The sequence below is a fragment of the Sciurus carolinensis genome, chromosome 2 (assembly GCF_902686445.1).
Source record: "Sciurus carolinensis chromosome 2, mSciCar1.2, whole genome shotgun sequence".
Classification (NCBI taxonomy): Eukaryota; Metazoa; Chordata; class Mammalia; order Rodentia; family Sciuridae; genus Sciurus; species Sciurus carolinensis.
The window spans coordinates 112,259,589-112,272,835 of record NC_062214.1 but is presented as its reverse complement, the minus strand read 5'-3'; positions in this window follow the sequence as shown (position 1 = coordinate 112,272,835).

Here is a 13,247-nt window from a genome sequence, read left to right as displayed (position 1 = left end):
GGAGAAACATGTAGTTGTGTATATTCAGCTGTATGTCGGGCAAGTTGCCTGACAGTTCATTGTCTCAGTTTCCTAGTCTTTAATGCGAGGATTGACAGTGTCTGCTTCACAGTGGTTGTGAAAAGTAAATACAATTGTCTTAACACATAGAATTAAGTGTTAATTGTGGTACTTAGAAACTGCTCGATAACGCACTAACCATTGTTGTAATAATTCCCGTGGAGGTCCTTTTAACTCCTCTTACCAGGGTGGTCCTGAAGAACCACCCAGAGCCCTAGAAAGAGGTTCAAGCCCTAGAACTGGAGCCCAGTCATAGTTCTACTTCTGGATTTGGTCAAGCGATACGGGTTCTAGGCCCTACTGGGCTAGTAGCCAACTTGAACCCTGAGCCCTCTGTAAAGTCAAACATTCCATCCTGCAACAGGTTTTTGCTGAGCGCTGCTGAGCCTGTGCCAGGCACTATTTTAGGTGTTGAACATACAGCGAACACAAGACAAGCTAAGTTCCTGGTTTCCTGGAACTTGGGTCAAAAGTGTAGAGAGGAAATAATCAACAAACAAAACAAGTGAGTAGTATAGCTTCAGATAATGATGAATGCTGTGAAGACAACAAGGTGATAAGATGCTAGTGACAAGTAGCTGCTTTAGGATGGGCAAGGAGAGTTTTCCTTGAAGAGAATTTTAAACTAAAAGCTAAAAGGACCAGTCATCTAAAGTTTTAGGAACACAGTGTTTTAGACAAAGGGATTGACTAGAGCTAAGACTCCCAAAGAGAAAAGCAGCTACCCTGAGTCAGCAAGGCTGGGAGGTGGGGGTGGGCGGAGAGGGCCTGAGGAAGGAGTAAAGGAGTATGGAGAGGTAGCTGGTGACCAGATCGTGTAGGGCCTATGACCATCATTTGGATTTTGTTCCAGGTACAAAGAGAAGATTCTTGCTAAGGAAGTTTTTAAACAGCACAGTGACAATCTGATTTCTATTTTTAAAAGATCCCTCTGTGGTGTGGAGAATGCACTCTAGAGAGAGAAGGCAGGAACTGGGGAGACCAGTTCAGTAATTGTATTAGCTTCCAGTTACTACTATAACAAACCACCACAAACAGTGAGTTGAGGCAGGATGGATTTATTCTTTTACATGTCTGGAGGTCAGAATTCTTAAAATCAGTGTTTCTGTAGGCCTCCATGTGAGAAATAGAAAACCCAGTCCATTTTAGAATACAGCTTTAATTGGATCCAACTATAGCTATTTGAATTATAACCCTTCCCGTTGTCTGCCCCAATTTTAAAATAGCCAGTCCCATAGATCATAAAACCCTGAACAGCGCTATGTTAGGTTAGAGATATAAGCAGGTGGACTGCCTGCCCAGGGGAGCTTGCTAGCCAGGTTCCTGTAGCATGCCCTTCTGACAGGAGTAAGTTTGCTTTGCCCACCCACTTTCAAGCACATGTCTGATTCCCCCCCACTTCCATATTTCTAACATACATTCCATCTGGATGTTTCCAGGAAGAATTTGTTTCCTAATCTTCTGGAAAGTACCTGCATTCCTTGACTTTCAAACCACTACAAGCTCTTTCTTCTATTGTACTACCACCACCACTACCACCACCATTACCATTACTACTGGCTCTGATGTTCCTGCCTTCCTTGGATGAGGATCTTTCCAGTTATCCTTGGGTCTACCAGATAATCTAGGACAATCTATCACAAGATTCTTAATTTGATTACATCTGCAAAGTTCTTTAATCTCGTAGAATAACATATTCACAAGTTCCAGATATGAAGGCAGAGACATCGTGGGGGCATCCAGCCTACCACTGAGCTTACTGCAGGTGCTAGCCTGTTTGCAGTGAGAACAATTCACATGGAATTGAATGTGAACATCAACAGGAAAAGAGGAATGGAAATGACTCATGAATCATGCTACTATATGTATTTTAAAAGCAAGACTTTTGTTGGGCATGGTGGCTCATGCTATAATCCCAGTCACTTGGGAGGCTCAGGCAGGAGGGTCAGAAGTTGCAGGCAAGCCTCAGCAGCTTAGCAAGAATTTGTCTCCAAATTTAAAAGTGGTTTGGGGATATAGCTCACTGACAGAACCCCTGGGGTTTAATCCTCCATACCAAAAAAAAACAAAAACAAAAACAAAAACAAAGAGAGTAAGACATTTAGGTTTGCTCTTATATGGGTGATACAAATATTTAAATTTAAATGAATTCAAATTAAATGTCTTGAATTCCTCAGTCACATTAGCCACATTTCGAAGATTTTGTAGCCACAAGTGGGTTGGACAGTATAGAGATTTCATTGGACAATCAATAGCAATGAGCCTGGCATGTAATAAATGCTCAATAAACAGCATCGAACAGTGTTAGTATTTATAGACTACACAACTTCCATCATTTGGATATCACTAACCTGATTTCTACCAATATTCTAATACCACCTGTACTGTTAGTGAATATTTTTTTAAGTTGACTCATTTTATGCTTACATATGTTTAATATCATTATCATAAATGGAAAATCAGTATCATTTTTCCATAAATAAATCACAAAAATAACTACCATGAAATGATGTTGCTAAATTTAAAAATGTTTAGATTTAAATGTTTAGGGCTGGGGTTGTGGCTCAGTGGTAGAGTGCTTGCCTAGCACGTGTGAGGCTCTGGGTTTGATCCTCAGCACCACATAAAAATAAATAAAATAAATAAAGGTATTGTGTCCATCTAAAATTTAAAAATTTGTTTAAATTCTTAAAGCAATGAATAAAATGGAGCTAATTGATTTATCAGTTTATATCTGAGAATAAATTTCCCAGTGAGAAATGGTATTTTAAAAAATTTTTTTAGTTGTAGATGGACACAATGCCTTTATTTTATTTTATTTTTTTATGTGGTGCTGAGAATCAAACCCAGTGCCTCATACATGCTAGGCAAGCTTTCTACAACTGAGCCAAAACCCAGCCCTGAAAATGGTGTTTTTTATGGTCATAAAAGAAGGTAGTTTAGGGTGCAAAGAAATTAAGTTTATATCAACAAGTCATGGTTACATTTTGATGTTATCTAAACACCAAAATTCTAACTTGCAATTATGTGTGGTTATAGTAATATATTATTAATCAAATTATAATTTAAATATGTAATAAAGGTTATGACTTTTAGCCCTTTGAACAAAGAAGAATGCACGTGAGGCAGAGAGCTGAGTCACCTTGTCCCTCTCCCTCGCTCCAGGAGAACCTGAGATGGAAATGACTCCCAAATCCCCTTCTGCATCATGAGGACTTCAGCTCAGTCTGGGTAGCATCAAGGGTAGAATGGAGCCCCTTAGCACACAACTGTGGCACCTGCTTTGCCTGGCATTGGCTCCCTCCCCATGGGCAGCGCTACTACAGGTAGACCAGGGAGAGAAAAATACCCCCTGCTCCCTGGTGGCCTAAGGGACCCAAGGGACGTGGATGAATATGCCTGCTTGTACCACCAAAAGTCATCTCTCCAAAAATGTTGGTGGTCACATGTCTTTTCCACAAACAGAACACAATTTAATTTATTAGGTTTTAATTAGTGTTAGATTTTAATTAGGGTCAGGAATTAGGTTAGGGCTTGACTATGGTTAAGGGTCTTGTTGAGGTTAGAGCTGATGAATTTACTGTTACAGTTACTTTAATGCAACTATACTTTGCAGTGCTTGAGAAGTGTGATGGTCAAAAACAGCCACTAGTTCCTTCCTGCCTGAGTTTGAATTCCAGTTCTACTTCTTCTTGTCTAAGTGACCAGAGGTAAATTATAGGATCCCTATTAAAAGATAATTTTTAATAGGCAAAATTATGACTCATAGACATATGAAGTATAAATGTTTAAATGATTGCTATAAGGGAACTAGGTAGATGTTACAACTCATCATTCTTCAAAGGAGAACACAAAGAACAGATGCATTTATAGATCAGGAATTCTGAAATGAATTTGTAAATACAAGAAAAACTGAATCTCCCACAGAAGGGGCCCAGGGTTGTCCTTCTACTGAACAGAGGTGGAACCATTTGCACTGTCATGGGTTCTCTATAACCCACAGAGAGGAAATAAAGAGCTAGAATCAGCTAATCCAAAATGGCAAGATCTAAACAATGTATAATTTTCCATTGGAAATATCCACCAATCCTTGTTTTGTTGTGGTGGTGTTTCCCCACCACCCCCCTCTCTCTCTCTTTTACTTTTGTTTCCACTAATCTTTTTTGCTTACTTCAAATTTACTTAAATCCCTCTGTACCTCAATCTTCTCATCTGTAAAATTGGCAAGTCATTAAAGTGCCTACCTCCCTGATAGGTGGAAGAGTAAAGGTTCTAGTCTGTGCATTTTTGCATCCCAGTCACATAGATTGGAGTTGACCATTCCCATTTCCTCCTTGCCCAAGTGGATTCGTCCTACAGAAGTAGATCACAAGAAGCAGGAATTATTGTCAGTCTTATCAGTAAGGCAAACCTTACAGAGACTGTCCTCTGGGCTACTTTGTTTTCAGTTTCACTTTGAAGAGAACCACACTTGGGTTCTGAGCTGCCTCACCAGTGACCCAGTGTGCTAACTTTAGGGTCACCTCCCTATTAAGGAAGGAGAGTGCCACTGAAATGCAGCAGGAATTGGCACTGGTTGGATTTGGGTTCAAGGTGACAGAGTAAGGTCCTAAGGCTTAGAGACCTCCTGAGTCAGTGGGAGGTGGTTAACTCTGGTGGAGGCAACTCAAGGAAGAGAACTGGGTGCCCCCAGAAGAGAGTAACTGCCATGAAACCATGTCACCACGTTCCCCTGACTGAATCCACTCTGACACTCATAGGTACCATTTCCTTTACTCTTTTCTTCAGTCAACAAGTGTCTGTTGGGAGTCTCAGAGCTCCAGGGACTTCTGCTCCCATCGCTATCCCCATCTCCAGATAAAGTCTTGGATTTAAATTCTAGCCCCGGTGCCCCAGAGAGACAGCATTGAAAGGCCTGAACTGACTTGGAATCAGCAGGCCTGGGTTTTCCCCATTCCCTCACTTTGTGGAACCTGGGACAAAGTACTTACCTGTACCTTATCCTCCGCATAGTACCTACCCCAAGGGTTGATTTGGGGTTTCAAGGAGGTAATCCACGCAAAGTGTTCATAGTAAGCACCCAACTGATTGACTTTTTTCCCACCATTATGTTGAGGACTTAAATTACTAAGGTCACCTCCATTCCAACATTCTGCAAACTACTGCTTTTCTCCCCCCTGGCCCTTCTAGAGGCCCCAAGGAAATTTCGAGAGCCTACAGATGTCAGTGATTTGCTCTGGCTGCTTGCTCATGGCTTCCCTTGGCCTCTCTAGGCAATATCCCCCAGCAGCAGCGCCCCCCTGGGCTCAACTGCAGCGCTCCTCGAAGCCGGCAGGGGACGCCCTAGCCTCACTGGACAAGAGCAGTAGCAAGCAGCTCCAGCATTGCCCCATCATTTGCCTAAGACTAACCAGAAGAATTTGTGGTCATTATCCTTCAATATTATTTTGGGGGAGACAAGCTTTCTTTGTAACAGGGATATATCATACATTCATTGAGCAAGGACTAAACGAGCATCCACTCCTGCCAAGCACTGTTTTAGGTCCTGGAAACCAACTGAGTTCCTTATCACTCACCTATATTTATTGAGAAGTTACTCAATGTCAGGCTCATTTCTAGATGCTTTACATATATTTTCTCTTCAATCCTCACAACAAGCCTGAGAGGTGAGTGTGGTCTTATGTTCATTTTCTGACTGGAGACACTGAGGCACTGAAGGGAAATGTCAGGTCTCAAGTCACAGCTGGTAAGAAAAAGGTGGAATGGAGCTTTGAACCTGGAGGGCTGACTTGGGGGCCACTCATCATGCTGTGCTGTGTTTCAGGAAGGAACATGCCAACAAGCACAGTCTAAGGACAAGCCTGGCAGGGGACAGGGCCTTTCAGATGTCCAAAGCAGTGGTGGCAAGTGAGGAGAGGTGATTGATTGAAGGGAGGGAAGGCAGATAAAAAAAGAAAGGTCTGACCAAAGTAGAAAATCCCGTGTTCTACTCTCCACCCCTCAACTTTCTTCCTCCCTTAGTGTGGATGTCTATCTCAAGCCTCTATCCTTCCCCCTTCAGAGTCAGAGTCCTCAATCTGTGCATTCTAGGCACAAATGACACTTTCTGACTATGTTTTTGAAGGAAATTCACTTTTATTTCCATGAGTCTCCACCTCCTTAACTATAAAACAGGAATTTTTTTCTCACACTGCTCAGATGAGTCAAGTGTGATAATGTAGATAGAAACATTTTATAGATGAAACCTGATGCCACAAAAGTTAGGTTTCAGTGTTCTTTTCCTCTTCTACTCAAGCAGTACTTTGGGGCACAAAGAATTAGTACACCTGCTCACCCCTACCCCAACCTTAGGCCCTCACTAACCTTAATGAGCTGAGTAGAGGAAACACATCATCTAGTGACTACACCACCCTAACATGTTCATCACAAATATCTCACACATTCCATTTGGGAAGAAAATCGAGGAAGTGTTGAACTAAAGAAAAACTCTAATGGAGGGATTTCAGGTGCTCGGGCTTTGGGGAAATGCGTAGGAATTCCCAGAATCCCACATACTATGCCTCATGAACAGTCTCTGGCCCCATGTGCCTAGGTCAGCCCTATACAGAATCAGGTGGTGTCATGAAATGCCTGTGAGCTTTTACCATGTGGTCCTCATCCCATCCATGATTGTCTTCCTTGTTGAACCTCAAGAAGTGGGGTCAGCACATTCCTTGTTGTATGAGAGGAAACTGAGGCCAAGCCAGTCAGGACTGGTTATGTGCTCAAACAGTTCCAGTCACGTGGGAGGTCAGGAGAATGACAGACATTGTCTTCTTCCTGCCATCCTCTTCCTTCCACATTCATAGCTTTAGGGTAGAAAGAGGGGCCACTTTGTTCATGATAATCAGGGGGGGGTCTCAAATTTAAAATTTTTCTACCTAGAAATGAAGGACAGCAAATTATATAACCAGAGTTTCTACACAAATTACCCAGGTGTCCTAACTCCCAAAAGCAACAGATGCTATTCATTTCTCCATGTCATCATTTATCCTTGATTGTCCAGGGAAGGCCTCTCCACCTCTGACAGACCAACAGGGATAGATTTATTTGGGGAAACTTAGACATAATGGACAGACTCCCCATCTGATCAAGCCAAGTTCTGACTAATGAGTCACAGCATTGAGCTGGAAGAGGCCTCCCAAGATATTTCTACCCAATTTTTTACCTTAGATTTATTCACAAGTAAGAAAACTGGGGTGCAGAAAGGAAAAGCAACTTAACCAAGATCACAAAACTTGGCAATGGCCAGGTGCAGTGGCTCACACCTGTAATCCCCAACAACTCAGGAGGCTGAGGCAGGAGGATTGCAAGTTCCAGGCCAGCTTCAGCAACTTAGCGAGGCCCCCAACAACTTAGCAAGACCCTGTCTCAAAAAATAAAAACCGTCTGGGGATGTGGCTCAGTGGTTAAGCACTCCTGGGTTCAATCCCTGGTACAAAAAATTTTACGAAATAATTAAAAAAAAAAAAAAAACTTGGTAATGACAAAGTAGAGGCAGGCAGCCCTGAGCCCCAGGTCCTTGCACTTTCCACTGCCCTCACAGGCCTCTGAATGCCCCCACCTGGCCGAGACACAGAGCAGGAGGGAGCACAGAGACCGCCCCCCTTGATTAGCCAAGAGCAACTCAAGTTGTCTTCCAGCAGGTGAACTCCATGTGTTGGTTAGGGTTAGGGTTAGGCCATCCCTGGGGAAGGAAAGAGCCTGAGGCGTCCTCACACCTCAGGCGCCAGGCCTCGGATTAGAGGCGACTTCCTCCTTGGCCCTCATCCAAGGCCATTTCACAATGGGGGGAAGAGTGCTGGGTTGAGAAAAGCTGGTTACTGCTCTTTCCACCCCCACTCCAGCCCCTCTCAGACCCTCTGGGGAGAACAAGCCAGACCCTGCCTGAGGTTTGGGGTGAAGAGAGCTGCAAGAAAGGAGACAAAGGCTGGATGCCCCCTGCCAGTGATATTCTCGGAGAGGTGTTCCTGGAGTTGGACAAGGGGGCAGGCTGGTATGTGCCACAACCCACCTCCTTCCCCAACTGTCCACCTGCAAGTGCTTACACTGGAGGGATTCTTCTGAGAGTTGAGGTGCTCAATTCAGGTTAGCCCAGGACACTCTTGTTATTAATCAAAGGGGAGCCTGGAAGTTGAGAGGTCCACAGGCTTGAAGAGGAGCAGGGCCTTGGTCAGCTTCCCATGCACAGATGTGACTGCCAGGCAGAACATCCTAGGGAGGGAAGCCCAAGTCACCCTTCCCTTTCTCTTCCCAACAAGCCACAGTGTCTGGGGCAAACTATGGCTTAGCAGACAGAAATTCAGGCAGGAACCAAAAGAGAGACACTGGGACATTTGCTGAGTATTGATTTTGCCCTTGTAATGGGTCAACACTGAGCTAGCTCTGAAAGGGATCTTGTTTGAAGTAGGAGGTAAAGGTTAAAGACTGTCTGAAAGTCTTAAAGAGGAGACAGAACAAACCTAGGTGAAATGTCAAACCACAAGACAAATCAGTGGGAGATGAGGGCCTACATTCTCATGCCTGATGGTCTGGTATTCTAGGTTTGGGGAGGGGACACTGTGGAAAAATCCTAAGGGAAGAGAAGGAACAGAGGGGCCCAGAGAATGGGATAAATTTGGCTCTGCAGAGAAAAGGAAAAGCTCTTCAACACAGGAAGAGGAAAATGAAATGGGAATGAGAAGACACACTGAAGGACAGGACCCCTTTGCATAGAGAATGGTGAGCCTGGAGACTGGAAATGTGCCTGACCAGGAGACACCTCCTCACTGAGCTGCTGCTCTTGCATACCATTCTCTGTCTGTATCCATGGGAAGTTTCTGGACTACTGAGGCAGAATACCATATGGAGGGCTAGGCAGGGAGTGGCAGTGCCATGGAGCTCACCCCTCTATCGTGGAGGGGCCCTCTAACAACAGGAAGCAGCTGCAAGAGGCTCCAGGGCTGTACTGGTGTCTGTCACTCTCCTACCCCAGTTGCACCCCTGCAGAACAAATTGTTCTTCAAGAAGCTCTGGGACAGAGGGCCCACACCTGCTCCCAGGTCGGTTTGGATGAGCCCCCATCAGCTCAGGCTGGGAGCCCAGCAGGGCCAGGGTGAGGTTCTACAGCCTTCCTCCCCATCACCCCTCCTCCCTACCCCCTGCGGCAGTTTACTAGAGCAATGAAACACAAAATGAGAGCACTGGGGGAAATGGGAACTGACTCTTCATAAATACCTCATTCTGGAACTTCCAACAATGTCCCCAAAAATAAGACCTAAGCTCCAGGTCCCAAACTCTGCATTGTTCATTAGTAAACCTACAGAAACTAGATTGGAAGTCAGAGCACTAACTGACCAGCTATAAGGCCTTGGACAAATCACTTCCTTTAGTTGAAATTCAGTTTCTTCCTCTATAACATGGGGGGTTGGAACTGATGAGCTGTAAGGTCCCTTCCAGTTTTGTGAGACTGATGTTCTGAGGTAACTTTAAGGTTACCATAGTAGCTAAGTTGTAAAGCAGTTGTCTAGCATACAAGAGACCTTTGGTTCAATCCCTGAACTGAAAAATAAAGGGAAAAAAAAGGTCACCATAGTGACTCTTTGGGGCTATGATAGGGAGAAATTAGGATGAGAATCCAACTAAGATCAAATAAAGTGGAATTGGATTCAATTTAGGACCTGAGATTTCCAGAATGGGCTTTTGTTTCTTCCTGATTGTCATGATAAAGAGATTTGGGTCTTTCGGACTGAGAATATCTCAAGAAGAGCTAATTTCACAGAAGATTCCCCATCACTTGGTGGGGGAAGAGCTAGAATCCTTCCAGATAACTTGAGGTCATTCCTTAGTCACATACACCCCCATTTGGAGTGGGCTGGGGAGGGAGACACACTGGAGAGCAGGTAGTGGGGTACAGTAATAACTGGGAGAGACAAATCCCATCCATCCTAACTCTATGTTCCACTTAAGCTGCTCCTTAAAATTCCTGGGGACTAAATTTTCATTCCAGCATAGGGAAGGAAAAATTTTCCCTCTACCTTCCAAGGGTTTGATCACTGAGTCTGTAAAATAAACTGACAGCAGACAGATTAATAGAGAAAAGGCATAGAAATTTATTACATGTATGGGAGCATCACAGGAGAAAAAAGTGAATGCCCAATAACCCAGGAAGATCTAGTTTATACATCCTCTTCATGTCAAGGGGTCGGGGGATGCAGGCAACTTAGGAGAGAGAAGTGATTTGGAGGGATGATGAATGGACCCTCAGAATAAGTGATATAGCCTGTGACAGAGATTGTCTGGGCATAGTGTCATCTCCAATAGGACTCCTCCTAGAAGATCTATCTTTAGACAAATAAGTGAAGTTCAAACAAAGTCCTTGAATTTGCTTTTCCCCGGGTGCCATTGGTTTAAAGTAATCAGCACATCAAAGTGGCAATTAGGGGTTCCATCCCCTGAGCTTCTTCACCAGTTACAGTTAAATTTTGACACAACCATTCAAATTTCCCATGAAGGTATAAATGACTAATATTATATCCTTCTAGGACCCAAGGTGTGCTGAGAGGCCTTAAGAGGGGGTGGGAACTGAAAAAAGGAAAGAAGGAAAACACCCAAAGATCACAGGAACCATGCTTTTTCTGAAGCCAGATCTAGGGCTAGCAGTTCAGAGTAGTCCCCTATCACAGTAATGTGGAAGAAGGTCCAGGACCCCCTACATGCCCTCTGGTTGACTTCTGAAACCCTCCACAATTACCTCTGAGGCCCCAGCAGACCCTGGAAAGTATAACCCAGCCTAGCTCCCACCTGTCTACTGCCTACTCTTTTTCCAGTGTTTTAGAAGGACAAAGTCACACTGCTCTCTGACCTCCCACCAGACTACCCAGGTGACTTAAGTCAAAAGGACTCATCTGAGCTATTTCAAAAGGGGCCACAATCCTAGAATCTTGGAGGTGGCTTCAGGGCAGGGTGGTTGTGTGAGGTGGAAGGATGGGCAAGAGGGTGTAGAAGAAGGGAACATGCTGTTCCCTACTGGCCTTTGGTCTGCAGGGCTGCACTCTGCCAAGTCCAATGTTGGCAAAAAACAAAGGGAGAGAAGCAGAACAAGGCCAGACTAGGCCCACGTGTGGTGATTCTCAATTGCTCTCTAAAACAAGGCCAACCTGGGGTTTGGCATGGTCCTGCCTCTGCGTGTGTACGTGCGCATGCGTGTGTGCATGTGCACACAAGAGGGTGTGGGTTGCTTGGCCTGGGTGAGTGCTGGCAATCACAGTAGAGAAGATGCCAAAACTCTATTTACTGTCAAGGCCATTGGTGCTGGGATCTACAGAGCCAGGGCCCTCCCGCCCCTGTGCCTGCCCCTGTGCCTGCCCCTGCCCACACCAAGGCACTGCCTCTCACAACAAACAAAGGAAGCAGAGAGGTGAAGAGGCCGGAAGGAGAGGCTTCGCCTTCAAGGGGTGCTCACCAGGCCAGCAGCATTCCTCCCTGCAATGCAGACTTCCCCTTCAATCTGCAAGGAGGCTTCCCTTTGTGAGCAACTTCTTTGCCTTAGTGCACTCCATAAGTCCCCAACTCCCTCTTCTCCAAAAACATACACTGTCTGGCAGTAGGTGCAGAATAAGGAAGGGCTTCAGGACAAGACCACTGGACTGGGGCTGTAGCTCAGCGGTAGAGCATTTGCTTAGCATGTGTGAATTCCCAGGTTCAATTCCCACTACCACACACACAGAGAAAGAGAGAGAGAGAGAGAGAGAGAGGAAGAGAGAGAAGTACAGAATCACTGGTATCAAGCTGTAAAGAGAGGAAGGGACTTGGAAAAACTGAAACTAGTGGGTATGGGAGATGAGAGAGATGTTTCACACCGGAAAAGGATTAGGAATGACTTATGACTTAGAGGGAAGGTTATAAAGAGGTCTCTGGTCATATATTTTGACATCAGTTCTCTGACACCAACTGGGCATCCTGCAATTCAATTCAGGGTCATTTCTGACACTAACCAGAGATAGCATCAGATCCCACAAGCTAAAGGACAAAGTCCCCAAGAAGATTGCTCTTCCTTCAGTAGTCAGAACTTTCTTTTCAACTTGGCTACACATTTGGGGACACTTGTCAACCCCCTAAGATTTAATAATTCACTAGAATGACTCACAGAATTCACTAAAAGCACAATATTTATAGTTTTCTTATAAAATATGACTCAAGTACTACAAAAGGAAGCCAGAAGCAGGGGTGCACACCTGTAATCCCAGCAACTTGGGAGACCGAGGCAGGAGGATCACAGGTTCAAGGTCAGACCCAGCAACTCAGTGAGACCCAGTCTCAAAATAAAAAAATAAAAAGGGTTGGGAATGTGGTTCAGTGGTAGAGCACCCTTGGGTTCTATCCCCCATGCCAAAAAAAAAAAAAAAAGAGCTTAAAAGGAGAGGGTCAAGGAGGGAGGGTTACAGAGCTGATGTCCTCTGCTGTGGAATCTAGAACCCAGAACGTCACCTTACCAGCAAGCACACACTGTGTTTACTAACAAGAAATTTGTCCCAGTTTCCAGGTCCAGAGTTTCTATATGGGATTTCAGTCCATGGGCATGACTGAGTAAACCATTGACCATATGAAGAACATGATCTATAGTCCTCTTCCCTCTCCAGAGGTTGGGGTGCAGTGAAGTGGGGTGTGGTGATGACATTTCTCACTCTCTGATCACATGCTTGGTCTTTCTGGCATGGCCAGTTCTTCCCTTAAAACAGCCTAGGGGCCTACCAAGAGTCACCTCATTAGCATAAACTCAGGAATGGTGGAAAGGGGCTCAGTATAAATAAGAGTTACTCTATCACTTAGGAAATGCCCAGGGACTTTGGAAGTTATATGCCAGGAAAGGAGGATAAAAACTGAGTGCATTTTTAAAATTATACCACAGATCAAAATAGACAGTTGTTATTGGGAAAATAATGGGAGCTGATGATGGAAATGTAGGATACTACTGACTTATAAGGTCAGAAATTGATGATATTGGTGCTCAGAAAATGACACCCCCAAATATGACCCTTGACATGCTAACAAACTCAAGCTGCAGTCTCCAGGTCTGTCTGACCTTCCCTGCCCCCAACTCCATCTTTTCTCTCAGTCCTGCCTCTTTCAAAGCACAGGGAGGGACTTTCTCTGAAGTTGCTTTATCT